Source organism: Podarcis pityusensis, assembly GCF_964106645.2.
Source record: "Podarcis pityusensis genome assembly, chromosome: 14".
In the NCBI taxonomy this organism is placed as follows: domain Eukaryota; kingdom Metazoa; phylum Chordata; class Lepidosauria; order Squamata; family Lacertidae; genus Podarcis; species Podarcis pityusensis.
Window position 1 is genome coordinate 33,800,093 of NC_138039.1, and position 26,648 is coordinate 33,826,740.

At 43.9% G+C, this 26,648-nt stretch overlaps 1 long non-coding RNA gene across 2 annotated transcripts; it reads right to left on the reverse strand.

Annotated features, from left to right (window-relative positions):
* Positions 1 to 10,230: 10,230 nt before the first annotated feature.
* LOC308462751 lies at positions 10,231 to 25,640 on the reverse strand. 2 transcript variants are annotated; one of them, XR_013979310.1, is made up of 4 exons: positions 25,131 to 25,640; positions 24,060 to 24,176; positions 11,908 to 11,957; positions 10,231 to 10,666 (listed from the first exon to the last, which is right to left on the reverse strand). It is a non-coding gene; the product is annotated as an uncharacterized lncRNA (long non-coding RNA). The 2 variants fall into 2 exon arrangements; XR_013979311.1 differs by lacking the exon at positions 10,231 to 10,666 and adding an exon at positions 10,954 to 11,136.
* Positions 25,641 to 26,648: the final 1,008 nt, after the last annotated feature.

Below are 26,648 nucleotides of genomic sequence, written 5' to 3' on the forward strand. Positions count from 1 at the left end.
GAAAGAATTTTTACTGTTTAATGGAAAGTTAATATGTTACTAAGATTATGTAGAAATTGAAAAAATAATACTGTATATTAAACATGATTTATGTGTTAGGATGGCTGTTTCTGGTAGCTACTTGGGTGCACAATTGTGACCTGTGTCAAATTAATAAGCTCTTAGTAACCAATTACAAAGAAAACTAGGCAGTTTTTCAAAAAGGAAATTGATCAAGGATACTGTTTGAAACAGACATTCTTCCTCTTCTGGCTGAAAATTGTACAATTATCTATATATATTTTTAATAGCTCTTTGAATATTGGCTTGTGATATGACCAAGGAAGATTCATATTGAGGCTATAATCTTATGCACACGGACCAGGAAGGGGGGAGGGGAGAGAAATCTGATTCTGTTAGCATTTAAAGGCAAGCTTACCTAATTTGCATTTATTGAAACAATTAAATTAAACAAACAAATTAAACACAGCCATCCTCCCAAATTTGTACTTCTCTGAATTTTTCAACGTAGTTCACTAACCAAGTAATGGGTACAAAAATCTATATACAAAGATGTACACATAAATGTATATATTTGTGAAGGAAAAAAAATACAAAATGCACTGTATTAGGGGAAATTTTGTATATTAGTCAAAATTGCAACAAAAAATGTATATATTGGGATAAATTTGTGCAAATATGCCAATGAATTTTCGTATCATCATCATCATCATCATCATCTGATGTGGAGAACTGAATTTGGGATTGGAAAAATTAGAGCCTTGAGAGAAACTGAAATTGGCAGATTTGTCCATCCCTAGTAAACAACTGAATGCAGTGGGGTTTTCTTGTGAGTAAACGTGGCCTCCTCAAGCTGTACAGCTGCTGCCCGGTGCAAACTGAATAGAGAGCAGGCCCTGTGGAACTCACTGGGACTTATATTTCAAAGAATTGGTCTGACAAGAGAATTACTGCTCTTATTTTCGAAACTGTTTCCTGCTTCAATAGTACTGGATGCTTCGCAGTGGAAGTTTATTGTGGAATTGGTGCTGCTCATACACGAAAGCTTTTCGCACCGTCCACGTGATATCACAGTCATCAAATGCCAATCGGTGCTTTTTTGCATTAAATCCAGATTTAATTTTCAATCCACATTTCCTCATTTGCCTTTTTCTCTTTCTGCAGAAAGTCTGTTGCGCAATAATATCCATTCCTGACGTGGAAGCTCATTAGCCCACAGTTGTTGTTGTTCTGGTGGGTGGTTTGTTGTATGTGGTGGCATTTTTTTGTTGTGTGGTCCCTATTGCCACATCCCTGCTGAAATCAGCTCCTCAACTGTCGTGCAACTACTGTATGCTGAAGGCACACTAGAATTTCAACAACCCAGTTCGGAGGAGTTATTTTCTCAAGATTTCAACATATATGGGGATAACTGTACTGTATATGTAACCTTGGAGACTGTAGGTGAGCTACTCAGAGTAATCCCACTGAAATAAATGGACCCAAGTGAGCCAGTGTTGTGTAGTGGTTAGAATGTTGGGAGCAGGACCTGGAAGGCCAGGGTTCAAATTCCCAGTCAGCCATAAAGCTCTCTGGGTGACTGTGCGCCGGCTACAGCCTCTTAGCCTAACCTACCTCACAAGGTTGTTGTGGGAATTAAATGAGGAGCGGGAAAACCACGTTTGCCATCTTTGGAGGAAAAGGTGGGATATAAATACAATAAGTATACCCAGCCAGATGGGCAGGGTATAAATAAATTATGATGATGATGATGAGTAAATAATAGGATTAATGTCTGTTAATTTAAGTCGGTCCACTCTGAGCAAGACTAGCATTGGGTACAACTTTATAACACCTACACTGATTATCGTTATAAATAAGATGTTTTGTGTATTAGCTCTTTACCAGAATTTCAGCAGAGCTAAGAACACAAAAGAGCTACCGTATTTTTTGCTCTATAAGACTCACTTTTTCCCTCCTAAAAAGTAAGGGGAAATGTGTGTGCGTCTTATGGAGCGAATGCAGGCTGCGCAGCTATCCCAGAAGCCAGAACAGCAAGAGGGATTGCTGCTTTCACTGCGCAGCGATCCCTCTTGCTGTTCTGGCTTCTGAGATTCAGAATATTTTTTTTCTTGTTTTCCTCCTCCAAAAACTAGGTTGCGTCTTGTGGTCTGGTGCGTCTTATAGAGCGAAAAATACAGTGTGTTGGATCAGGCCACGTTTCAGCTGGGCAAAAGTGCTTGGGGAGAGTGTGGAGCAGGACCAGTGGTTGGAACAGGCTGTGGAGAGGGTGTATGGCCTGGTGAGAGTTCTGAGGGCCACATTCTGCTCCGCCATACAGCATATCGTAAGATCACCTGTTCCAGCTTCACTACAAAGAAACTCAGAAGCCGAGGAGAAGGACGAAGGAGCTGATGAAAAGATCTGGGAGCTGCCACAAAGGCTGTGTTTCCCCAAAGCACATCATGCGCATATGGTGCTTTTCTTTTCATCGCATCACATTTCCGAGAGAGGGTGTGGGGAAACTTTGTGAGTTTAAGGACACTTGAAAGCGTGTGCCAGGACGGGCAGCCGTTACCTCTCAGCATCTGTTGCAAGTGAGGCTGGCATCCTGCCTGTTCCGAAATCCCTCGGAGACCCACCTGAGTTGCCGAGAAGGAAGGAGTCACTTTGAACAAGCAGATGGAGGGCCTCGTTTGCATGCCTGCTATCCTCCAGGTAGGAGAAATAAGAGTCCCAGGTTTCCTTTGCTGCGCCGTGGAGTTGGGTTTTTTTTTTTTAAGCCGCCGAGTTCTGAATAATAAAAAATTACAGTCCTCTCAGCTCTGACGGGAACTGGCAGCATCGCACACAGTTGTGCTGGTGATGAGTGTACTTTCTGCTTGAATGTTTTCTGCACATAGCTCTTGTGACAACTAAATAGAACAGTGGAGCGTGGTCCATTAGGGCAAATGGGGCACTGCCCCATCAACTTCAGTCTACCCTCAGCCAGTCTAACCTGCCAGCCTTCTTGCTTATAACCAGCCCAGAAGCTGGCCCTGTCCTCTTCCCCTACTCTTCTTCCCCCTCTTCAAAAGAATTAGTTAGCTCCGCATATTATTGGTTCTAGCTCTGCCCATCTTTCTCTCTGGCTCCACCTACTGTTGCCCCCCCCCATGCCTTCCAGCCTATGGGTACCAGCTACCACTGAAATGAGACCTCCATAGAGAGAGAGAGACAACATCATGCCCACCATTTCTGATTTCCAGGCTGTGAGTGGTGATCCTTATGTGCACCAAATTTGCACAAGAAGGCGGTACAGTGGTACCTCAGGTTACATACACTTCAGGTTACAGATGCTTCAGGTTACAGACTCCGCTAACCCAGAAATAGTACCTTGGGTTAAGAACTTTGCTTCAGGATGAGAACAGAAATCGTGCTCTGGCGGCGCGGGAGGCCCCATTAGCTAAAGTGGTGCTTCAGGTTAAGAACAGTTTCAGGTTAAGAACGGGCCTCCAGAACGAATTAAGTTCTTAACCCGAGGTACCACTGTATCAGCAGGGTCGGGGGGACTCTAATGGTTGCGGAAGTACATTTTAAAAAACCTAATGGTGGTAGAGGGGAAACCCCAAATAAAGCCCAATGGGGATGAGGGGTGTTAAGTAGGCATTGATTTTCGTTCTGACCGGTGTTTGTCACATACAGTACTGTTTCTGTTCTGCTGCAGTTCGGCTTCTGACAAAACCTACGGTATGCTTTATCCAACCTTCTTTGTCCCACAGTGCAAGAACTCTTGAGCCTAGTGTAGTGGTGAGTTTAAATGTTGTGCAACATAGGAATCCAATTAAACAGTTGTGCTACTTGAAACTCTTTGTGCAGATTGGGCAATCTACAGTGGTACCTCGGGTTAAGTACTTAATTCGTTCCGGAGGTCCGTACTTAACCTGAAACTGTACTTAACCTGAAGCACCACTTTAGCTAATGGGGCCTCCTGCTGCTGCCACGCCACCGGAGCACGATTTCTGTTCTCATCCTGAAACAAAGTTCTTAACCTGAAGCACTATTTATGGGTTAGCGGAGTCTGTAACTTGAAGCGTATGTAACCCGAGGTACCACTGTATTACACAACGGAGTTACCATCAACCCATTTATGCATTTTCTTACGCAACTATGTTCTGCCAAATGTTTTGCCAACAGAACAAGCATAACGTAACTTAGCACTACGTTGGATACAACCCAATTGGACAATGAGTTGCCTCCATACTTTGGAACTCCCTATTGACATCAGGCAGGCGTCTTCACATACACTTTTCAGAACTTGCCTAAAACATTTTTGTTCAGGCAAGCCTATTCAGAATGTTGTTTTAATCTAGTTTTTAGCTTATTATTGATTTCAACTATATATTTTTTAATGTTTTAAATAGTTGTTTCTTGCTGATAATTTTATTGTATTCTTTTTTTGTAAACCACTTCAAGATCTTACTACCATCGAGCAGTATATATATATATATATATATATTAGATAAAAATAAAAAGAATGCTCACAATATACGTAATTAGTCTCCCCTGTCTGCTGTAATTTAATTATGTTATCATTATGTTATTTCACACCATTAATTTCATTGCTAAGAAAATGCAGTACAAAGGGCGGGGGGGGGGGGGCAATCAATTATGTATCATTTGCAGACTGAAAAGCAACTACAGTGAATACCTGTCATATTTCCTGGATTGATTTCTGTTGCAGTCATAGGACAAATAAGTGAACATCGCTGATTTCTGCTTCCATTTCCAACAGATATCTCAAATGAAGACACTAAAGAGATTTCAGGCCTCTAAAAAGTCAAAAGAAACATCCTGTTGTGTATTCACTGAAGTTTTAAACCAAAGGGCCCACCTCAAGAGTCACAAACTTGCCCGCAACAAGTGAGAGGGCCTGCATGTAGGACTGCCGCAAGCTATGCACTAATAATTCATCCCTGAACAGAAATGCCAGGATAATAGGCAGAGGCAGAGGCTATTAAATAAGTTTCTCTCTGGTTAAGGCAGAGGAATGAGTGGGCTCATTACAACCATCACCGAGCAAGCAGCTGGTCAGATGGATGGGAGAGCGGCCAGAGAGCTCAGAGGGCAAGATCTATCACACCGAAAGCAGTCACATTGGCCTGGAGGAAGGAAGCACTTGATAAGATTGGGCTGGGGAGAGATAAAGAGATGGACAGAGACATACCCAGGGCAGCGATTAAAACAAAAGCACACACATTGCCAAAAGCACTCACAAAATGGGAGTCTTGGGACAGCCTTGCTAGCATTTGCATTGGGATTTTGCTATAGTTATCAGGCCATAGTCGCACCATTTAAAGCACAATTGTACCACTTAATCAGCCATAGCTTCCCCCAAAGAATTATGGGAAGTGTACTTCGTTAAGGATGCTGAGAGTTGTTAGGAGAGCCTTATTCCCCACACAGAGCTACACTTTGCAGAGTGGTTTAGCAGTCAATCTCTCTTCACAGAAAACTCTAGAAACTGTAGCTCTGTGGGGGGGAATAGGGGCCTTAAAGTGGTATCATAGTGCGTTAAATGCAGTGCTTTTTTAAAATAGAAAAATAGGTGCCAGTACGCACCATGAAGTTGTTACAGTAAGTGCCATACTTTTTAACAACAAAAAAAGAGATGCCGGTACTGTGTACCCTTGAGTACCCCCGGGGGGAGCACTGTTTAAATTTATGGTGTCTACATACTCCATTAAAATGGACACAGGAAGCTGCCTTAATCTGAGTAGAAATCATTGGTCCGTCTATTCTGTCTAGTAGATGCTGTCCTTAATACACACTAGGGATGAGGAAGAGATCCAATTCCATTTGCATTTAAAGGGAAATCTACCTAATTCACATTTTCCAAAACGGTACTTGAAACAAAACACAGATGTGCGTCGAAATCGGCACTTCTCTGAATTTTGCAATGCGTTTCTCCAGCTACGTAGTTTACAAAAATGCATATACTAAGGCAGGGGTCAGCAACCTTTTTCAGCCATGGGCTGGTCCACCGTCCCTCAGACCATGTGGTAGGCCGGACTACATTTTGAAGGGGGGGAAATGAACAAATTCCTAGTGTAGTGTAGTGGTTAAGAGCGGTAGTCTCGTAATCTGGGGAACCGGGTTCGTGTCTCCACTCCTCCACATGCAGCTGCTGGGTGACCTTGGGCCAGTCACACTTCTTTGAAGTCTCTCAGCTATACTCACTTCACGGAGTGTTTGTTGTGGGGGAGGAAGGGAAAGGAGAATGTTAGCTGCTTTGAGACTCCTTCGGGTAGTGATAAAGCGGGATATCAAATCCAAACTCTTCTTCTTCTTCTTCTATGCCCCACAAATAACCCAGAGATGCATTTTAAATAAAAGCACACATTCTACTCATGTAAAAACACGGTGATTCCCAGACTATCTATGGGCTGGATTTAGAAGGTGTTTGGGCCAGATCCGGCCCCCGGGCCTTAGGTTGCCTAGCCCTGTACTAAGGTAAGAAGCGCACAAAATTGCATATAGTCATGAAAGCAGCATACAATAATGCACCATAATAGAGGAAATTGCTTTTCAAAATGTATATATTAGGTAAAACTGCATACAAATGCACATATTAGAAGAAATCTGCACTAAAATGCAGGCGAATTTTCATGAAGACTTAAAAAACAAATCACAAACTGAGGTAGACAGGTGGAAAACAGAACTTAAGGAAGAAAGAGGAGCTGAGAGAAACTGAAACTGACATATTCCCCCAACCCTATACACCAGAACCTTTAACTCAAGGGTGGGGAACCTGAAGGTCTCCAGATGTTTCTGGACCACAGCAAACATCATTCTTGAAGAACGACCATGCTGACTGGGTCTGCTGGGAGTTGAAATACAATGACATACCGGGGGGGGGGGCGCAGATTTCCCACTCGTGCTTTAACTCGAAATATCAGGGATCTAGTCTAGAACTTTCTGTACGCAAAGCATGTTCTTTTACTGAATTATGGTCCACTCCCCCAAAACAATCAACAGCTGCAGTCACAAGCCATCCTAACCACAAGCCCACCTTGAGAGAAATTTCTGAATGGGACCTGCAGCAAAAGTTTGCAGCATGGAGTGTTCATGTTCAAGATTCCAGCCACTCAATCCCACCCACCCCAATTGGCCCCAGTCAGTCAGTCTGACTGTCGGTGGCCACCGATTCCTCATTAGATTGTTTTGAGAGTCCCCGGTTTGGATTCTGCCCTTCCAAAAAAACCTTTTGTATTTTGGTAAACTGTGGGGTTTTCCAAGCCATCCAATACCTGCTGGTTAAAGTTCCCTATGTTCCCACATAAGGGTCCTTGTCTGGATGGGGGCCAGCACATACAATGTTTTAAAGCAACCCTCACACACTTAAAAAAAATAGCTGCACAGCTAATGTAACATGTAGCTTGAGCCATAAATCAGAAAAATTAAAAGTTGGTGACATGAGGGATAACAACTGCAGAAAGGATGAGGGGTATGCAAACGGTACAAGCTGTTTGAAGAGAAGAGAACAATCTTTTAATTCCTGAGTTGTTCTAATCTTTGAGATGACATCAAGAATGCAGGAAATTGCATATTTGCAATGAGATTGTGCTACCAGAAAAATGTAAATTTCGGGAAATACTTCTGTGGAACTGAACAGCAGAGAGATAAGGATGTACTTTCACCATCCAGCCTCCCTCCACCCCCGGCGATCAAGAAGCTTTTGGGATATTTCCATGCTGAAACAAATCCTATTTAAGCCAAGGCATTTACCACACATGGACCTTGCTCCCAGTCAGGAAATTATTATAGACACATGAGGCATAACCTGTTATGAACTTCTCTGAAGTCAAGGGAACTGTACCAGACCACAAGCAATTCCTAAATCACCAGGCTCTATTCCCATCAGCAGAATTTGTTTTTATGTTAAGATAATAAACTAATGCCAGAAACAGAAAAGCTGTTGTCCCAGCTCTGATGTATGAGTAGGTTGTAATTTAACTGCGAGTATGCAATATTTATTAACAATTTGTAATGTTTTTTCAAACATTTCTATCTATGTGAATGTTAGCAACTCTGGACTGGGCTGTTCTCATTATGCCATTTATGCCTCTTAAATATCTTACTTTTAAAAAATTATGGCATAGATAATATGCAAAACGTGTTAATGCACAAATAAGAAGAAAGAAGAAAAGAAAACAAGCTAATCTCGAGCACAAAAAGAAACTCTCAAAGCCAGGCAGCAATGAACCTACACAGATGAGCCAAATTAACTTTGAGCAGCTTGACCCATCTGTTTTATTCTTTCAACTGGGAAGGGAAATTTAATATGATATAATTTATCTACAACAGTACCCAGTTTGACACTCATAAAACAATATAAAACAAAGAATCATGGGAGCTGTGTTTTTTAAGGGTGCTGAGAGTGTCTAGGAGGCCTCTATTCCCTGCACATTACTACAAATCAGGACCTGCCTGCCCATGAGGCTGGGTGTGGTGGCATCTCCCAAGGGATAGCGTCCTGTTCCACAGCCCAGCTTTTCTGCTGGTCTCCCAGCCTCTAAAGTCAGAGAGCAACGGGTGGCAAAGCTTGGAGGAACGCCTGCCCTCCTGACTCAGGAGGAGATTTCTCCCACCCCACTCCACTCAGCAGAGTGTTGAGTCTTTGTTGATCTTCTATCCCATGAGCAGCAGAATTGTAGAGTTGGAAGAGACCCCGAGGATCACATAGTCCAACCCCCTGCAATGCAGGAATATGCAGCTGTCCCATACGGGATCAAACTTGCAACCTTGGCATTATCTGTACCATGCTCTAATCAAGTGAGCTATCCATGAATTGACGTTGCACTGGCTTCTCCTTGAGCTGCTAATAAAATGTGTGGTAGGTGCACACCCCTTTCTGTACACACCATTAAACAACCCTCTGTAACTACATATGGTTTATTCTCTAATAATAATAATAATAATAATAATAATAATAATAATACTGTTCTATGAGCAATGGGCTGAATCTCTGGGTTGTGTTCCAAGTTCTACTCAAGATAGGCCCACTGAAACTAATGGAACCAAGTTAGAGATGTTGTACCCAATTAGGTTTAACTCAGAGTTACTCTAAAGTTAGTCATGTCCATTATATTTCAACAGGTTGACTATGAGCAGGATTGGGTAGAGAAAACTCCATGTCTGCTTCGACAAATGAAAAAATGAGGACCGAATAGTATGAGCTCCTTTCTTTCCTTCACCCTTTTCAGCCAAATGCAGCAATTTTCTCACTTATCTGGTCCATTTTTCCACAATCAAAGCATCCCAGATTTTAACAAGCCATCGCTGGATGTCCAGAAAGGTGTAACCCTATCTCATTTTTCGGCCACAGCCAATTTGGCAGCTGGGCTTAGATTTCTGGCTTTGTCGCCGGTGCTGCAGGCCAGTCAGAGTTTGAGGCCATTGCTCAGTGAGATCCAGCCTTCAAACTGGACATTGTTAATTGCAAAGAACGGCTTCCAGGAGGACAGTGACTTGGAGAAGACACTTTGCTGCAACACTGCCAGGTGAATGTGTGAGTCACCTGGCCTTGAATCGACAGAGGAGGAGGAAGCCTGAGAGAGACAAGCAGCTTAAAGGCTAAGATCACAGAGTACCTGGCCTTTGTCCACACCAGGCTCCTTCAATTGCAAATTTATGGAAGCCATTTTGGGAGCCTAGGGCTCTCCCTTTCTCCCTCCACCCCACTGTTGCAGTGGTGTAGTGGGAAATTAGTAGAGGCTAGGGATGGGGGGGAAATTTGATTCAGCTCACAATTACAGTGGTACCTGGGTTACATACACTTCAGGTTACATACACTTCAGGTTACAGACTCCGCTAACCCAGAAATAGTGCTTCAGGTTAAGAACTTTGCTTCAGGATGAGAACAGAAATCGTGCTCCGGCGGTGCAGCAGCAGCGGGAGGCCCCGTTAGCTAAAGTGGTGCTTCAGGTTAAGAACAGTTTCAGGTTAAGTACGGACCTCTGGAACGAATTAAGTACTTAACCCGAAGTATCACTGTAAAGGCAAAAGTCACTTAATCCACACTTTCCAAAACAATACATAAAAGAACTGCCACCCTTTGAAATCTGCACACCTGTGAATTTTGCAATGCACTTCTCCAGTCAAACAGTGCATACAGGAATGCATATAATAGGGTAAACATTAAATCGTTTAAAATGTATCACAAAGAAAATTACTTTGCAAATTGTGAATATTAGGCAAAACTGCATACAGGCATACGTAGATTAAGGGGGGCAAATATATAGTCAAATTTTCATGTGGATGGTTTGTTAAAGGCAAACTGATGTGAAAATGTGGAAAACTGAATTAAAGACTGGAAAAATAACCAGCTGAGAGGAGAAGAAATTGACAGATTCATCTATCCATAGCAGAAGCACATTGTAACAACCATGTCCCCAACCCCCCGCAAGTCGAAAAGCACAGCTGTGTTGAATTATTTTTCTCATGGATGGGGAACCTCAGGCCTGGTTGGAAAAGGGGAGGGGGGAAATGCAGCCCCCCATGTTTCTTTAGCTAGCCCTCAGGACTCTCCGCGGCCACATCCACTCTCCCCAGGCCACTCTTCTCAGCAGCTCTGCTTTGCACCCTCCTTGAGTGTTTTTGCCTGGTTGGAATATGTCTTTCAACTTTGATAATTCATTTTGCTTGCCTGGGTAGAGGTGGGGTATCAACATCATCAGCGAGCTCAATTTAACACATAACTTTATTTCATAAAGATGCAACTGTGCTAAGGAATGGTAAGACCACTTTCTACCTAACCCTAAGCCTCTGGGGGTGGGGAAACCCTCAGAAATCCATGCAACAAAATTGGTTCGTTCTCAGAGGCAAATCTCATATTTCTTGATTTGGAGTGCCCTATATATTTTTGCAGTGGAAGAGTTCAATCGCAGGCTTCGGAATCAGTCGGGCAATTCCAGTTTTCGGTACATGCGAGAAAAGAAATGAAGGCTTCGGGTGTCCTCTAGTGGTGTGAGATTTTAATGCAGGATTTGTTTCTTGACGAAGAACAGAGCAGAAGTTAGCAAAGAGAAGTTGGCTGGTGCCAGCCTTGCCACTCTGACTGACCAAGTTAATGACCCTCCCTTGCAAGGAGGGGCAGGTGGTGCCCCCATCACCAACCTGTGGGGTAGGAGGGAAAAGAGGCTTAGCCTGCCTCCTCATCTGTCTCAGCAGCAGCTTGTTTATGCTCCGGTAGTGACTAGAGCCTCAGTGAGCCTGTGCCATCCAGCCCCCTCGCCCCATAATCTTCTTGACCATGGTGCAAGCATCCTACCAGCAACCTTAGTGGTGGTGCACCTGAGAACTGCAGATAAGGAGGAGGAAGGCGTGGGCAGCGGCAGGGAAGAGGTTGCAAAGGAGGAGGCACCAAAAGTTGGCACTTTCAGTTTTGCCTCAGGTGGCAAAACATCCTGGGCCACCCCTGATCCACACCACACAATGAAAGCACATTCAACACGCATGGCTCCCCACCCCCCAAATAATCCTGATAACTGTAGTTTAACCCTTACAGAGCTACAATGCAAAGCACCCATAATTCCAGTACCCAGGATTCTTTGGGAATCTTACACAGGGCAGAACACTCCACACATTTTGATTTGAAACTAGTCTATAAATCCTTCTGAATGATCCTTTCTTCTTCTTCGTTAAGTGTGCATTCTGCACCTTATCTGCATAATATTAAATACAGTACAGAACAAACTCGTCTGCTAATTTTTACACACCCACCCACTTGCTTCAGTTGCCATCCTAAGTAAGGCTCTGCTATAGATCTAAGGCAGGGGGACACTTCCTGGAATGATGATGTTGATGATGATGATAACAACAACAACAACAATGTTGCTAATTGAATATTTAATTGAATAATTAATCCCACTCTGCAATTACTCTTACCTGACTTGATTGATTCCCCTCTGAAATCAATGTTGTTTCTCGTTCTACTCCTTAAATAAAAGAGACATAATAGGTGTCAGCGGGTGCTCCATATCTATAACATCTGGCATTATCTATATCTGATATGAATAGTCTTCAAACTCTGCAGTTTTATGTTCCGGTCTACAACTTCTATGTTAAATGAAGCTGACCTGGGTCCCATCTGTACTGTTCATTTAAAGCAGTTTCATACCACTTCAAATAGTCATGGTTTCCCCCAAAGAATCATGAGGGTCTTAAGTGTACTGAAAGTGGTTAGGAGACCCCTATTCCCCTCATGGAACTACAATTCCCAGAGTTCCCTGGAGGGATTAACTATTAAACCACTTGGAGAATCGTAGCTCAGTGAGGGGAATAAGGTCTTCTCACCACTCTTACCACCCTTAAAAAAATGCAGTCCTCAAGATTCTTTGGGGAAAGCCATCACGGTTTAAACTGGTATGATGCTACTTTAAATGTATAGTGTAGATGGGGCCTTATACTGAATCAAATAATTGCTCCTTCCAGCACAGTCTTGTCAACCCTAACTGGCAACAACTCCTCAAAGTGAGATGCTTTTAATTCAAGGGTGAGGAACCTGCAGCCTTCAAGATATTGCTAGTCCCCATCCTCCTATACAACCTTTAGAAAACATCTGAAGGCAGCCTTGTATAGAGAAGTTTTTTTAATGTTTAATATTTTATTGTGTTTTTATATGCAGTACGTTGGAAGCTACTCAGAGTGGCCGGGGTAACCCAGTCAGATGGGTGTGGTATAAATAGTAAAATTATTATTATTATGAAATAGGACATCCCTATATTCATCAGAGAAATGTTGGAGGGTATGAACCGGGCACCCTCCAGATATTTTGGACTACAGCTTCCTGGAGTATAGGCCCAAAACACATTAAGGACTCACCTATACAGCTGCAAATAAAATGTTTTAATTGTGTTTTAAGTGCCATATACAATGTGACACTAGATAGTGATGATGAGCCTTTTCAAAACGGATTTTATATGTGTGCAGATTCCACCCAAGTTAAAAGCAACATACGGTATAGAGCCATAACAATCAGATGTAGCTAATAAGAAAGATCTAAAAACAAAAAACTGGAGCCAAGCTAACACCAGTCACAGCAATGGCCAGAGAGTCTGATGGCTGGATTATCACTGCAGCCTGTATTAAGCTGTATTTACAGGGCCGTAACCCAGGCAGCAAAGGAAACAGGAAGCAAGCCCCATCAGCTACAGAAGAGGATTATGAAGGGCATCCGGTAAAAGGCCAGGTTCTCGCCCCCTGCAGTGGGGGGGGGGCGGGGGAGAGTTTGAGGATGGCGGGAAGTGATGACTAAGAAGCTTTCAACAACAAGCTGACACTCAAAGCCATCTGTGCTTCTTGCAACAGGTCCACTCTCACATCCACAAAGCAAGACAGTCAGACAACGAAGAAACCTCTTGGGAAAACATAGGCAGGGGTGCAAAAGGGATCTGCAGAGCTTTAATAATAATAATAATCAGTGCTTTTTTTCTAAAAAAAATGTTTAAGGGTACTCTCATTTTGACTCAATAAAATCACCATTTTATAGTTAAATCGGGAAAAATTATTACAGTGAATGGATAAAAGTACAAAGATTCACAAAATGTTTAGGGGTATGTGTACCCCTGTGTACACACAGAAATAAAGCACTGATTATAATAAATTTATTTATAGCCCACCTTTTTCCTTGACAGGGACTCAAGGCGGCTTACAGATAAAATAAGAACAGCTCTCTCTGTATATTAATGCAACAGCAAACTGGCAGGAGGGCTGAAGTTTTGGATTACCATTAAAAAAAAGCACAACTAATCCCAAGCACATTCTTCGAATTCTTCTTTTCTTTCTTTCAAAAATTCATTTAGAAATGAATCTCCAGTGTTCTCAGTAATAGATGCTATTTAGCTGTAGGAGAGATAAGTGTGAACACAATGAGAGGGAAGGAAAAAAAGGCCAGGATTTAAAGTATGATGTAGGGGCAAGGCAGTCCAATGCGCAGGGCCATATGCAGCCCTCAAGGCCTTTTTGGTGGCCCCCAGCAACGTGGGATGCCCCCCCCCCCAGCTCTCTCACTTCCTTCCCAAAGCCAGGTAAGCAAGGTGCTGGGCTTTGAGAAGGAGGCCCACTTGATATGAAAAGTAGAACTGCCCTGATCGAGGGCCACATTCACACCACTCATTTAAGGCACTAGAATATCACTTCACACAGTCATGGCTTCCCCGCCAAAGAATCTTGGGAGCTGTAGTTTGTTAAGGGTGCTGAGAGTTGTGAGGAGACCCCTTTTCCCCTCACAGAGCTTCAATTCTCAGAGTGGTTTAACAGTCGATCTCTCTTCGCAGGGAACTCTGGGAATTGTAGCTCTGGGAGGGGAATAGGCGTCCCCTAACTATTCTTGACACCCCTTAACAACCTACAGCTCCCACAATTCTTTGGGGGAAACCATTATTCTTTAAAGTGATGCTGAAGGCTCCACAGGGCTGAAGAACATTAGGTTTATGTGATAAAATACACGAGACTTGAAGATAAACCTTTACTTGCCAGTTTGGCAACGGTTGAACAACAAGTATTATTCATGTATATTTATTTATTAATGAATGCAACGTGTTTTGTGCCCCTGAGCCCAAGAGAGGGTCTAGTCCTTTTGCTTGATAAACTCTTTCATAGCAGTACATAAGTTATTAATTAGGGTTGCCATATGTCCGGAATTTCCCAGACATAGTCAGCATAGTGTCCGGCTGGAAATCACTTAAACGTCCGGAAAAATCATAATGGATGGCAACCCATGTCATCAGTGTCATTTTTGGCGTTTTCCCTTAAAAATAGCTCAAAATCCAATTATTTTTATTTTGAGATTTGAACAAAAAAAATAGCTGTTCTGTCTGGATTTTTACTTTTTGAAATATGGCAACCCTGTATTAATACATAGCTTGCCTGCCCTCACAAACTTCTCTAGCCAGCTTCTGCTTGAAGTAAAAACACTCCCTCATTCTCAAGGAATCAACTAAACAGAATAACCAACCAACTGCCAACTGCTACCTCCTTTCCACGATGCCATTTATTCTTTGTGAAATACATTTTCAATGCAAAGGCAATACAAATACTAACCAAGAACACTCCCCAAGCAACACCCTCTGGAAACATCCATGCCCCTCTCTGCCCAGCCAAGCAAGGTGCATTTTCAGAGTTTAAGGATGCATCTCAGCCAGGCCAAAATACTCAAGGAATGGGTAAATCAGGGCCAGTGAGGGGAGAGGCCTGGGGGAAGGGTGTGTGGCCTGAGGCAATAGAGACGACTGGACAGATGTATTTGGCTCCCAGTCCTGGGGTTCCCCAACCTTAGGGTAGGCAAGAGCTTGGAAGAAAAGTCTCAGAAGGCTTCTGCCAGATTTGAACAACCTGTCTGAGCTGCAGCATCCTCAGGGGAACACTGTGGCACCATGCACAGTGGGTTCTGGGAGAAACAGAACTGTTCTGGGGCCCATTGGAATCATCTCCACTCCCCATTCCCCATGCATACAGGCTACAGGACTGCCGTCTCCAAAAAGAAAGTCCATGTGGCAAATGCATTGCAACTTTATTCATATGCTTAGCATGCTCCACAATTGCATTAATTCATTAGCAGCCATGTGCTGCCTCTTAAAAGGCCTTTTCTGCATATATAATGGCGTGAAAGATTTAGAACCTTCACGTGAAAAGGGTTTTGGTGCTGCCCTGTAAATCCATGTCTAATCCACTTTATCCTAACCTACTTCTTGAATCAGACCAAGACCAGTTATGGGAAATATAAATCTATGAACTTGGCCACTGTTAGTGTACTGTGTACAGTTCCAGCCATCACATCTCAAAAGGGATATTCTAGAGCTCGAAAAGATTCAGAAAGGGGCAAATAAAATGTGACTGAGAAACGGCTTCCGTAAATCCGGGACTGTCCCTGGAAAATAGGGACACTTGGAGAGCCTGCTCTTTGCATGAAGGATAGGGAGCAAAACATTTTATTTAGAACAAACTCAAAATGTTAAGCACAAGAAAAGCCCACCAGAAATCCACGTCCTCAAATCAGCTGTCTCAGGGCCTGGTCTTTATAAAGCTATTTTTTCCCCTTTTTGGATGACCTGGAACTGCTCTAGACCCTGGTTAACTGGGAAAAAAACCATACAACATGGCCTGGATTCCCGAACATTATATGGAATTGTTTGAGTCAATGATCTGATCGTTAGAAAACAGCAGGGGCAGCTTTTAAAGGTTGCTGTTCTAAAAACTAACACACTATGTCATCTATCTATCTATCTATCATCTATCTATCTATCTATCTATCTATCTATCTATCTATCTATCTATTGTAGACTCAAAGGTAGCCAAAATTGCACCATCCATGCAAAAATGGAAGTTATAAGCAGGCTTCCTTCTGTAACATTTTGGGCTCCTTCCGGTGACTTATTTACTGAACATTCATCTCAATTTGGTTGCACAATACTTCATGCAACCAAGGACGAACATTCAATAAACAGGTCTTTACTAAGCATATATTTGTGTGGAAATTATACAACAACAGGCTGATGGGAGTTGGAGTCCAACAACATACAGTGGGCCCTGGGTTCTCCACCCTAGTTCTGTGTGCTTGCCTGCTTATGACATCAGCATTTCTTATGTGCTTTTCTAATTACAGACCCAAAATTGTTTGAAACCAATCTGTTCAAAACTGGCTAATGCGTATGCAGAAGTAAGTGGACACCACCAGGATTATCTTTGGAATGGAGAGGGGGAAATGTGCAGCCAATTGCGCAGACACAACAATCTATTCTTTAAGATTGCAAATGGCCATTATTACGTTAGGTTAATCTGACTGGGAAAGTACATCTCCTAGACTCCCATGTTCTTTGTAATGCAGAAATATTTTTTTGCTTTTAGCAGGGAGCTGCCAACACCTAAACAGGACAGTCTCATGCAATGGATACTACTATTTCCATCCACTCTGAGAGCTAACAGCTTGCAATTCTCTTGCTGGGACAGGAATGGCAGATCAAATGCCTAAAATGAGAATAAAATGGAACAGATTGGGGATAATATGACCAACATAGGCCATTTTAAACTATGAACATTACAAAAGCCAAGATGGTCATTGTTATAAAGTGGAGAGTTAGGTTTCACTGGGACTACTCTAGAGTAAGTGATCTTTTTAAGGATCTGAGTCCTCCAGTTCCAGTCACGATGCTCAAACTGTAGATGGCTACCTGAGGAATAAGCCTTAGACCAGTGGATGCTAGTGTTGAGTCCAGGGTAGTGACCTTCCTTTGGTACCCACAAAGCCTCTGAGCCCCTCTCACTGCCCTGCCCCCAAGTTCATAAGGTGATGAAGGTGCTTTTTTTTTTTTTTTTTGGAGTGGAAATTAATAAGGTATATTAGGGAAAGGGGGTTGTGGGGCTCAGTGTCTTTAACAAAGCAAATAAGTAAGAAATGTTGGCATTGGCCACACACACTTTGGCCTGAGGGGTTAGCCATGGGTCAGTGTAGCCCTTCGCCTGGGAAGCATGAGTCAACCCTGCTCATGGGGTGTTAATTAGCAAGAGCTCACTGTTATCCCCACATCATGAGAGCATGTGGAACTACTGCACACCTGATACTCCTCGACAGCTTTCAAAACTCTCGTTCTAGGTGCATTTTGTGACAGGGAATTTCATAAACGTGAGCTGTTTCTGAGCTATGGGTGCAGTACTGCACTTAAGATTTCAGATTAAAATTGCTAATGTTACCCAGAGATAAATGCCAACCAAGTTCAATGGGGCTTCCTCCCAAGTAAAACATTCATGGATTGGGAGATCTGACAAAAATTATCTTCTTTTCTTTTAAACCCAACATGTTTTGTTCATGTTTTAGTTGCCTTGTTTAATGTACTTTTAATGTATGACGTGCTTTTAATTTGAAATATACTAGCCAGTTAGTTATGATGGTTTAAGTAGTGCATGTTAAAGTGTTATCTACCTTAGACTCTCACAGTGATGCTTAAAACCAAAACAAATTTTGGAGTGGAATCATTGAGGGACCCTTAAGTCTTAGGTTTGCGAAATGGACACTAAAGGCGGGTGTCTCTGCCATCAGTTGTACAGTGGTATCTCGGGTTAAGTACTTGGTTAAGTACTTAATTTGTTCTGGAGATCTGTTCTTAACCTGAAACTGTTCTTAACCTGAAGCACCACTTTAGCTAATGGGGCCTCCTGCTGCTGCTGTGCCGCTGCTGTGCGATTTCTGTTCTCATCCTGAAGCAAAGTTCTTATCCCGAGGTAATATTTCTGGGTTAACGGAGTCTGTAACCTGAAGCGTATGTAACCCGAGGTACCACTGTAGTTCTAGACAATTGTCCCTCAAAATCATATTATCCAATGTTGTTTCACCATAGGAATCCATGAGAAGGGGGTGGGTGGCAATCATATTCCTTAACTTTAATGTATTCAATAAATGGATGCCAAACTTTGTTCTGGAGATCTGTTCTTAACCTGAAACTGTTCTTAACCTGAAGCACCACTTTAGCTAATGGGGCCTCCTGCTGCTGCTGCACCGCTGCTGTGCGATTTCTGTTCTCATCCTGAAGCAAAGTTCTTAACCTGAAGCACTATTTCTGGGTTAGCGGAGTCTGTAACCTGAAGCGTATGTAACCTGAAGCGTATGTAACCTGAGGTACCACTGTATAGGCCTTTAATATGTGTTAATTGTGGTGCCGAAAATATATATTTATATGGAGGAAAGGGGGTGTAGAGAGAATCCAGGGCTTGTCTGCAGAGTGAAAGGAATAGAGGACCTTTTTCTGCCTCCCCACTTCCAACCACTCTCTGAAGACTGCAGAAGGGACCCTCTTAAGAATATTGGGGGGGGGGCAGGCAGGGGAAGCATTGCTTTGTTTTTTAAGTCTTCAGATGAGGACTAGACCATGTGAAAAATGAACACAAGATTTCAGCTGCAGTTCATTCATTTTCAGCTTTGTATTCTTGTTATAAAAAAGTGCACCTAGACATTCCGTTGTTGCGTCCATAACCTAGGTTTAAGGTGCCATTTAGCTCCTAGCTTTCACATCTCAGTTTCTAACACTGCTCCCCTACAAATGATGATGGCTGGTAAGAAGCTTGTCCCCCATCTTGATTTTCTCTCCAGGGCCCACTTGTGATTTCTCTTGTCTTTTTGCTATGCAGTTTGCCTAGTGGCTAATTATTCCATGGACCTTCATTTCAAAATGAAATGGCATCAGGAAGACATCAGGAAAACAAATGGACTGGCTATATGGCTCAAATAAACACAATTAAAATTCACAGCAGTGACCCGAGGAGGAATGATTGCTGGTTGGAGTGCAGAAAGAAGAAATGCCATGGTACACCTGCATCAGCACAACTGGATGCCTTCATCTGTCCCAGCTGCAACAAAACATTGTTCTCTAAAGCCACAGCAGGTGCTATAACACTCCAACAGTTTGAGTTCACCTCTGAAGGCACACTCTTCCATTGTCTTGTGAGATGCCAGCCTTCCTAGTTGCAGAGTGGTGGGAGGTCTCAGCCTCTCATAATCCTGCACTGTAGGCCACTGGAACGACACCCACCTCAACCCAGAGAGTCAGCTTGATGCGAAATTTAGTGCATTGCCTTTGGATGCGAGAGATTGGCATTCGTCTCCTTGCTCAGCCACAAAACTCACGCGATCATGACAAATCTTAGGCGAAAGCCACCAACCCTCTCCAGCTTTTTGGCAGCTGAAATGTCCTTGCCTCACGCAGCAAGTGCATGTGTGTGTTTCTCAGTTCTTTTGTCAAAATGTGATGTCATACACCCAGAAGACTCCACTTCGTCTGAGATACCAATCCAAAATCGCTGTGGGATTGTGCAGAGGCTGTATGGAATTTCCTGCAGGATCACGCTGAGCAACTAATTCTTAACGCAGACTGTACTTTGAATGGGGTCAGTGGAGGCTGGTTGATCAGGGAGAATGGGGCACTGCCCCACCAACATTGGCCGGCCCTCAGTAAGCTCCCACCTGCCTGTCTTCCTACTTACAACCAGCCAGGGGAGAGCACTGCCTCCCAGATTGCTCCTCCTTACTCTTAATGTTAGATGGGACGCGGGTGGTGATGTGGTCTAAACCACAGAGCCTAGGGCTTGCCGATCAGAAGGTCAGCGGTTCAAATCCCCACGATGGGGTGAGCTCTCATTGTTTGGTCCCAGCTCCTGCCCACCTAGCAGTTTGAAAGCACGTCAAAGTGCAAGTAGATAAATAGGTACTGCTCCGGCGGGAAAGTAAATGGCGTTTCCGTGTGCTGCTCTGGTTTGCCAGAAGCGGCTTAGTCATGCTGGCCACATGACCCGGAAGCTGTCTGCGGACAAATGCCGGCTGAGCGCGCAACCCCAGAGTCATCTGCAACTGGACCTAACGGTCAGAGGTACCTTTACCTTTTACTCTTAATGTTGCCCCTTGTAGAACTCTGCAGGGAGGAAGATGGAGCAAAAACTAGACTGAGTTGGCTCTGTTTGTCATTGGCTCAGACGCCGCTTTCTTCTGGCCTCTGCCTTCTGTCCCACATAGTCCCCATGGGCACCAGCCACCACCAGATAGGGTAGCCAGGTGGGAAAAAAGGATAGTAGTGGGAAAGACCTGTGACACAATTCTGTGAGATAAGCTACAGGTGCTGACATTTTCTCTTCTACTCATCCATCATATGTGCAGGAACCCTGTCCTCATTTTTTTTTCACCCAGCCACCCTAAATTTTGAATGGAGAGAAGGCTGAAAGACTGACCATTTTGGCTCTGCTGCCAACTCAGGTGACCCAATTAAAGTTTAAAGGGCTCATTAAAAGGCTTCCTTCCCAGCATGAATAGCTACAGAGTCAGGTTGGATAGCCTCTATGTGTAGGTAAAGTAAAGGATCCTTGGACAGTTAAGTTCATTCAAAGGCGTCTATGGGGTTGCGGCGCTCAGCTCGCTTTCAGGCCGAGGGAGCTGGCATTTGTCCACAGACAGCTTTCCAGGTCACGTGGCCAGCATGACTAAACCACTTCTGGTGCAATGGGACACCATGACAGAGGTCAGAGCGCATGGAAACACCATTTAACTTCCTGCCACAGTGGTATTTAGTTACTTGCACTGGCGTGCTTTCAAATCGCTAGGTTGGCAGGAGGTGGGACAGAGCAATGGGAGCTCACCCTGTCGCGTGGATCCGAACCGCCAACCTTCTGATCTGCAAGCCCAAGAGGTTAAGTGGTTTAGACCACAGTGCCACCCGCGTCCCCCTCACCTCTATGTATGCACTTGTTGACATTCTTAGGGAATAAGTTAATGAGGTCACATCCATGCAGTATATTCAAAATACATTTAAAGCGCATAAAGGTAAAAGGTAAAGGTACCCCTGCCCGTACGGGCCAGTCGTGTCCGACCCTAGGGTTGTGCGCCCATCTCACTTAAGAGGCTGGGGGCCAGTGCTGTCCGGAGACACTTCCGGGTCACGTAGCCAGCGTGACGAAGCTGCTCTGGCGAGCCAGCACCAGCGCAGCACATGGAAACGCCGTGTATCTTCCCGCTATAAAGCGGTACCTATTTATCTACTTGCACTTAAGGGTGCTTTTGAACTGCTAGGTGGGCAGGAGCTGGGACCGAAAGACGGGAGCTCACCCCGCCGCGGGGATTCGAACCGCCAACCATTCGATTGGCAAGCCCTAGGCACTGAGGTTTTACCCACAGCGCCACCCGCGTCCCTTTTAAAGCGCATAGCTTTCCCCAAAGGATCCCAGAAACTGTAGTGTGTTCCTCACAGATCTACAATTCCCAGTGCCCTTAACAAATTACAGTTCCCTGGAGTCCTTGGGAGAAGTCATGTACTTTAAATGTATAGTGTGGATGTGAAGTATGACAGAACACATTTTGGGGATAATTTAAATAGGGGGAAAAAGACATCTCACCAGAGTGAGGAGAACTATGACCAGGTGAGCTGTGTATACACTCAGTCTGCTGTCCAGACGCTAACTGGGGACAGGCAACTTCAAGGCCCCTCTTTCCCCTTCTCAGGGTTCTTTTTCTTTAAACCAGACTTGGATCATAAAACTCTTCAAACAGAGAGCTCCTTAAATGACTTGTCTGCAAAGTCAGTACCACACCAATTAATGCAAAATCACCACCCCCATGCATATGTTTAAGGCAACTGAACGTATTCTAATACGATGAAAAATCGTTGTCGTGAAATCTTTTCTTGTGCAAGTTAAACACACTCACACACATGGGAGAAACTGTCCCATATTATAGCTGGTTCCCCATTCCACAACGTGAGAGTTTGTAGCTTGAACATCTGATTTCAATCACTTTCTTTTTTACATCCCCAATTAAACCCACTGAAAGTGGTGGCCGAGACGTGGAAGTGGTTCCTGCCTGATACTCAGCCACCACTTTCAGCCTTAAGCCCAACTTGGAAATTCAGGGAAATGAATTTAGGAACGTCTCTGCATGCACAGCAGATGCTCTACCATTGAGACCTTGTGCCAAGTTGGAGGGGGAAGAGAGATGACACAAGGCCCACACCCTTTAAAAGTTTCAACAAGCACACTTCCTCTGGAAGCTGCATTGCTTAAGCAAAAATAAGTTTGCAGTTTATTTTAAGAGCCTGCAGCATGTGAAGTGCCCTTTAGAGAAGCCTCTCGGACCATTGCAGGTTCTGCAAACTGTGCAGCTTTGTGCTGCACTTTGACCTGCTGGATATCAGGAACCACCTTCTGAACGCTGCCAGCCTAATAATGTTCAGTAGCCACCAAAGAGGGTTGCCATGGCTGTGCTAGCTGGGGCAACAAAAACTGAGACAAAAAAACTCTGCCCGTTCGGTTCTCCCTCATTGCTGTAGATCCACATTTGGAAAAGACATGCTGTTTTTTTTTAGAGCTGGTGGAGTGGACCTGAATGGCTACTAGCAGACTCACACTTAGGATTGGTCATAAATTCTAAGAAACCCCTCCAAATCAGTGCAGTTATGAAATCAGTAGTCATAGGTCTTATGCAGATCTGAAAGGTTCACTCCGCCATTTTGATATCAAAATGATGTGCAATGGTATGGAAACAGGCGGAAACCTGCAGCTTGATCTCAGGAACCATGCAAAATTTGATTTTGCTGTCTTAAGAGCATACAGAACTGACAAACAAACAATATCCCAAACAATATGGTAGAAGCGTGTGAGCTGGGAAGTCTCCGATTCAAATCTCACCACAGCCAGAAGCTCATTAAAGGGCTTGCATCCTGGTCTGGCATTAGCAACCCTGCTCCTCAGGCAGGGCCCACTGCCACTGATCCCTGCCCTGGGTGATGTGCTCCTATAAGCCACTATTTTAAATTTCCCCCAGTGTCCCAGAGCACTCTACATCACATTGCTTTCTGGCCACAACAGTTGGTTGGAGAATTGCTGTCATCATCAGGTAAGGCCCAGGAGTGTTATGGAAGTGTCCTCCAGAGCGCATCATGCTGAGAGGCCCCTGAACTTCGAAGTGGCCCTGCCTTTTTCTTTCAGCCTCAGTCCCCAATGTGTGGGTAATAATAACCAGTCAAGGCTGGTCCATTAGATCAAGTGGGGTGCTGAATTACTGCCCTCAGCTGTCACCCTGTCCGGATTTTTAGTCTCAGTTTTGCTCCTTGTAGAACTCATCAGGGAGTAGGTCAGAGACAAAAGTTAGCTCTGCCTGTCAGTGGTTTTGGCTGCATCTACTGTTGGGTTCCCTCCTTTGGCCCTTCTTGTTCCAGTGGCCAGCAGCCACCACTGATATTTGCACTTTTTAGAATCAGATGGCTATCAGTTCTTCACAGATACAGTGAATGTGTGTCTGTTTGTTTGAGAGAGAGTTAGACTGATAGAAGTTGCAAGCCCAGCCTCCAAAGTACTCCAATTCTCTGTATCCTATGTACATTCCCCACGCAAGCTATATGTGAGTCAGCTTCCCCTAGCCCCCTTTCTTCTTAGCCCCTGGTTTTGACTGCTACTTATGCATGATCCAAAAGAGGAAATGATTCTCCAAATAAGTAAGGCAAAATAGGGCAAAGATTTGCATAAAATGCACACACAAATTATTACTACACCTTAAATATGATGCATCTCACCAAAGGGGGGGTGACTGTAGCCAGGAAATCTATATGCCTGATCAAGTCCGCTTGGCTTTACTGGCTAACAGGTATGGAAATCCAGGCAACATCCAGAGGGCTGTAGGTTCCTCATCCCTGGTGTAAAGATAAGAACCGTAAGAAGTGAGAACAGGGGCTTTGAAGTTGCCTGTACAACAGTTAGCATTTGGACAGAAGGTCTACCGAGATCATGTACAGTGGTACCTCAGGTTAAGTACTTAATTTGTTCCAGAGGTCTGTATTTAACCTGAAACTGTTCTTAACCTGAAGCACCACTTTAGCTAATGGGGCCTCCTGCTGCTGCCGTGCCGCCGGAGCACAATTTCTGTTCTCATCCTGAAGCAAAGTTCTTAACCCGAGGTAATATTTCTGGGTTAGTGGAGTCTGTAACCTGAAGCGTATGTAACCTGAAGCATATGTAACCTGAGGTACCGCTGTACATGAAGCATTTTGAACCCTTAGAAGTGTGCCATACCTAGTGGTGCTGCTAGATCCTATACTGATAATTGGTGAGTTACACAACACTTTCTGTGAAGAAGGAACCTCTTATATGTCGTCCTGCCAGTTCATGACAAAGACCAGGGTTCAAATCCCCACTCAGCTACAAAGCTCACTGGGTGACCTTGGACCAGTCGCTGTCTCTCAGCCTGTCCTAGGATTGTTGTGAGAAAAAAAATGGAGAGAGAGAGAACTGTGTATGCCACTTTTTGAGCTCTTTGGAGAAAAGGGGGTGGCTATAAATGTAAAAATTATGTACTGTCAAGAGAACTACTACCTCCCACAATCTCAATCTGGGTTTGACTTTTTTTTAGTCGTAAACATTAATGATCCTATAATATTTTATTTGATAATACATTATTGAGATATGTTGGATAAAAGTGTCAGTGAAACAGTATTATAATTGTATAAGGTTTGTTCAATGTTTCTCTTCAAGGTTTTATTTTATGATGATTGTTGCCAAAATTAACTTTAAAATAAAAATAAATTTTATCTATCTATCTATGAGATATATATAGATATATATGTGCCAGATAAATGCTAAATTATCACCACCATATTTCTTTTTCCAGCAGAAGGGTTTCATCCCATTTGAAAGTGCGGCTCCTTCATAAATATATTCAGATTGGCCTTTCTGGTTGAGTTGCCTCCCAAAGTCAAAAGATTCTGCTTCAGATCTAAGAGTCATGGAGATCACAATGCTGATCCAATGTAGCAGGTGCATCTATAATTAGGTATGGAAAGAGGGATCTGCTGGACTGAGAATAATGAAATCAGAGTAATGATTTATACATACATATTGGCTTAATCTTGTTTAGCGAGGTTAACTGCATTTTATAGTCTCCAGGATTAGCTCCCATAAGCGTAAACACAGATGATGGTTTGAGACAATCTCAGCTATCACAATTGTTTATAGTTTACCTGTTTGTGTTTCCACAGCTTCCTCCGCATGTCTGGAAAGTCTATTTGCAAGTGGGGTGCTGCCCCTCTTCCCCCAGGCAGCCCCCACCTCCCTACCTTCTCACTTACAACCAGTCCATGGGTGTCTCTGCCCGATAGCTTCATCCTGAATTCTCAGTGTTGCCCCTTATAAAAGTCAGCATCAAGGAGCATGGAGACAATAATAATATAATAATAATAATTTATTATTTATACCCCGCCCATCTGGCTGGATTTCCCCAGCCACTCTAGGCAGCTCCCAACAAAATATTAAAAATTACAATAAAACATCAGTCATTAAAAATTTCCTCAACAGGGCTGCCTTCAGATGACTTCTAAAAGTCAGATACAGTGGTACCTCAGGTTACAAACACCTCGGGTTACAAACACTTCGGGTTACAGACTCCACTAACTGGGAAGTAGTACCTCAGGTTAAGAACTTTACCTCAGGATGAGAACAGAAATTGTGCACCGGTGGCAGTGGGAGGCCCCATTAGCTTAAGTGGTACCTCAGGTTACGAATTAAGTTCGTAACCAGAGATACCACTGTAGTTGCTTATTTCCTTGACATCTGATGGGAAGGCATTCCACAGGGCGGGCACCACTACCAAGAAGGCCCTCTGCCTGGTTCCCTGTAACCTCACTTCTCGCAGGGAGGGAACCGCCAGAAGGATGGACCTCAGTGTCCTGCTTGAACGATGGGGGTGGAGACGCTCCTTCAGGTATACTGGGCCAAGGCTGTTGAGGGCTTTAAAGGTGGGCACCAACACTTTGAATCGTGCTCGGAAATGTACTGGGAGCCAACGTAGGTGTTATGTGGTCTCGGCAGCCATTCTCAGTCACCACTAGATTTAGTTGACTGTGCCTGTCTTTGGCTCTGGATCCACCTACTTTTGGGCTCCACTACCAGTCCCAAGGACCACAGCCCCCATTGGTTAGGGTCTAGTAACATCTGGAGTCTCCCCATTCCTACCTTACCCACTTTCTTCACATCATCCATAATTTTATATGCACCTCTATCATGCCTAAGGGATGCGGGTGGAGCTGTGGGTTAAACCACAGAGCCTAGGACTTGCCGATCAGAAGGTCAGCGGTTCGAATCCCCGCGATGGGGTGAGCTCCCGTTGCTCG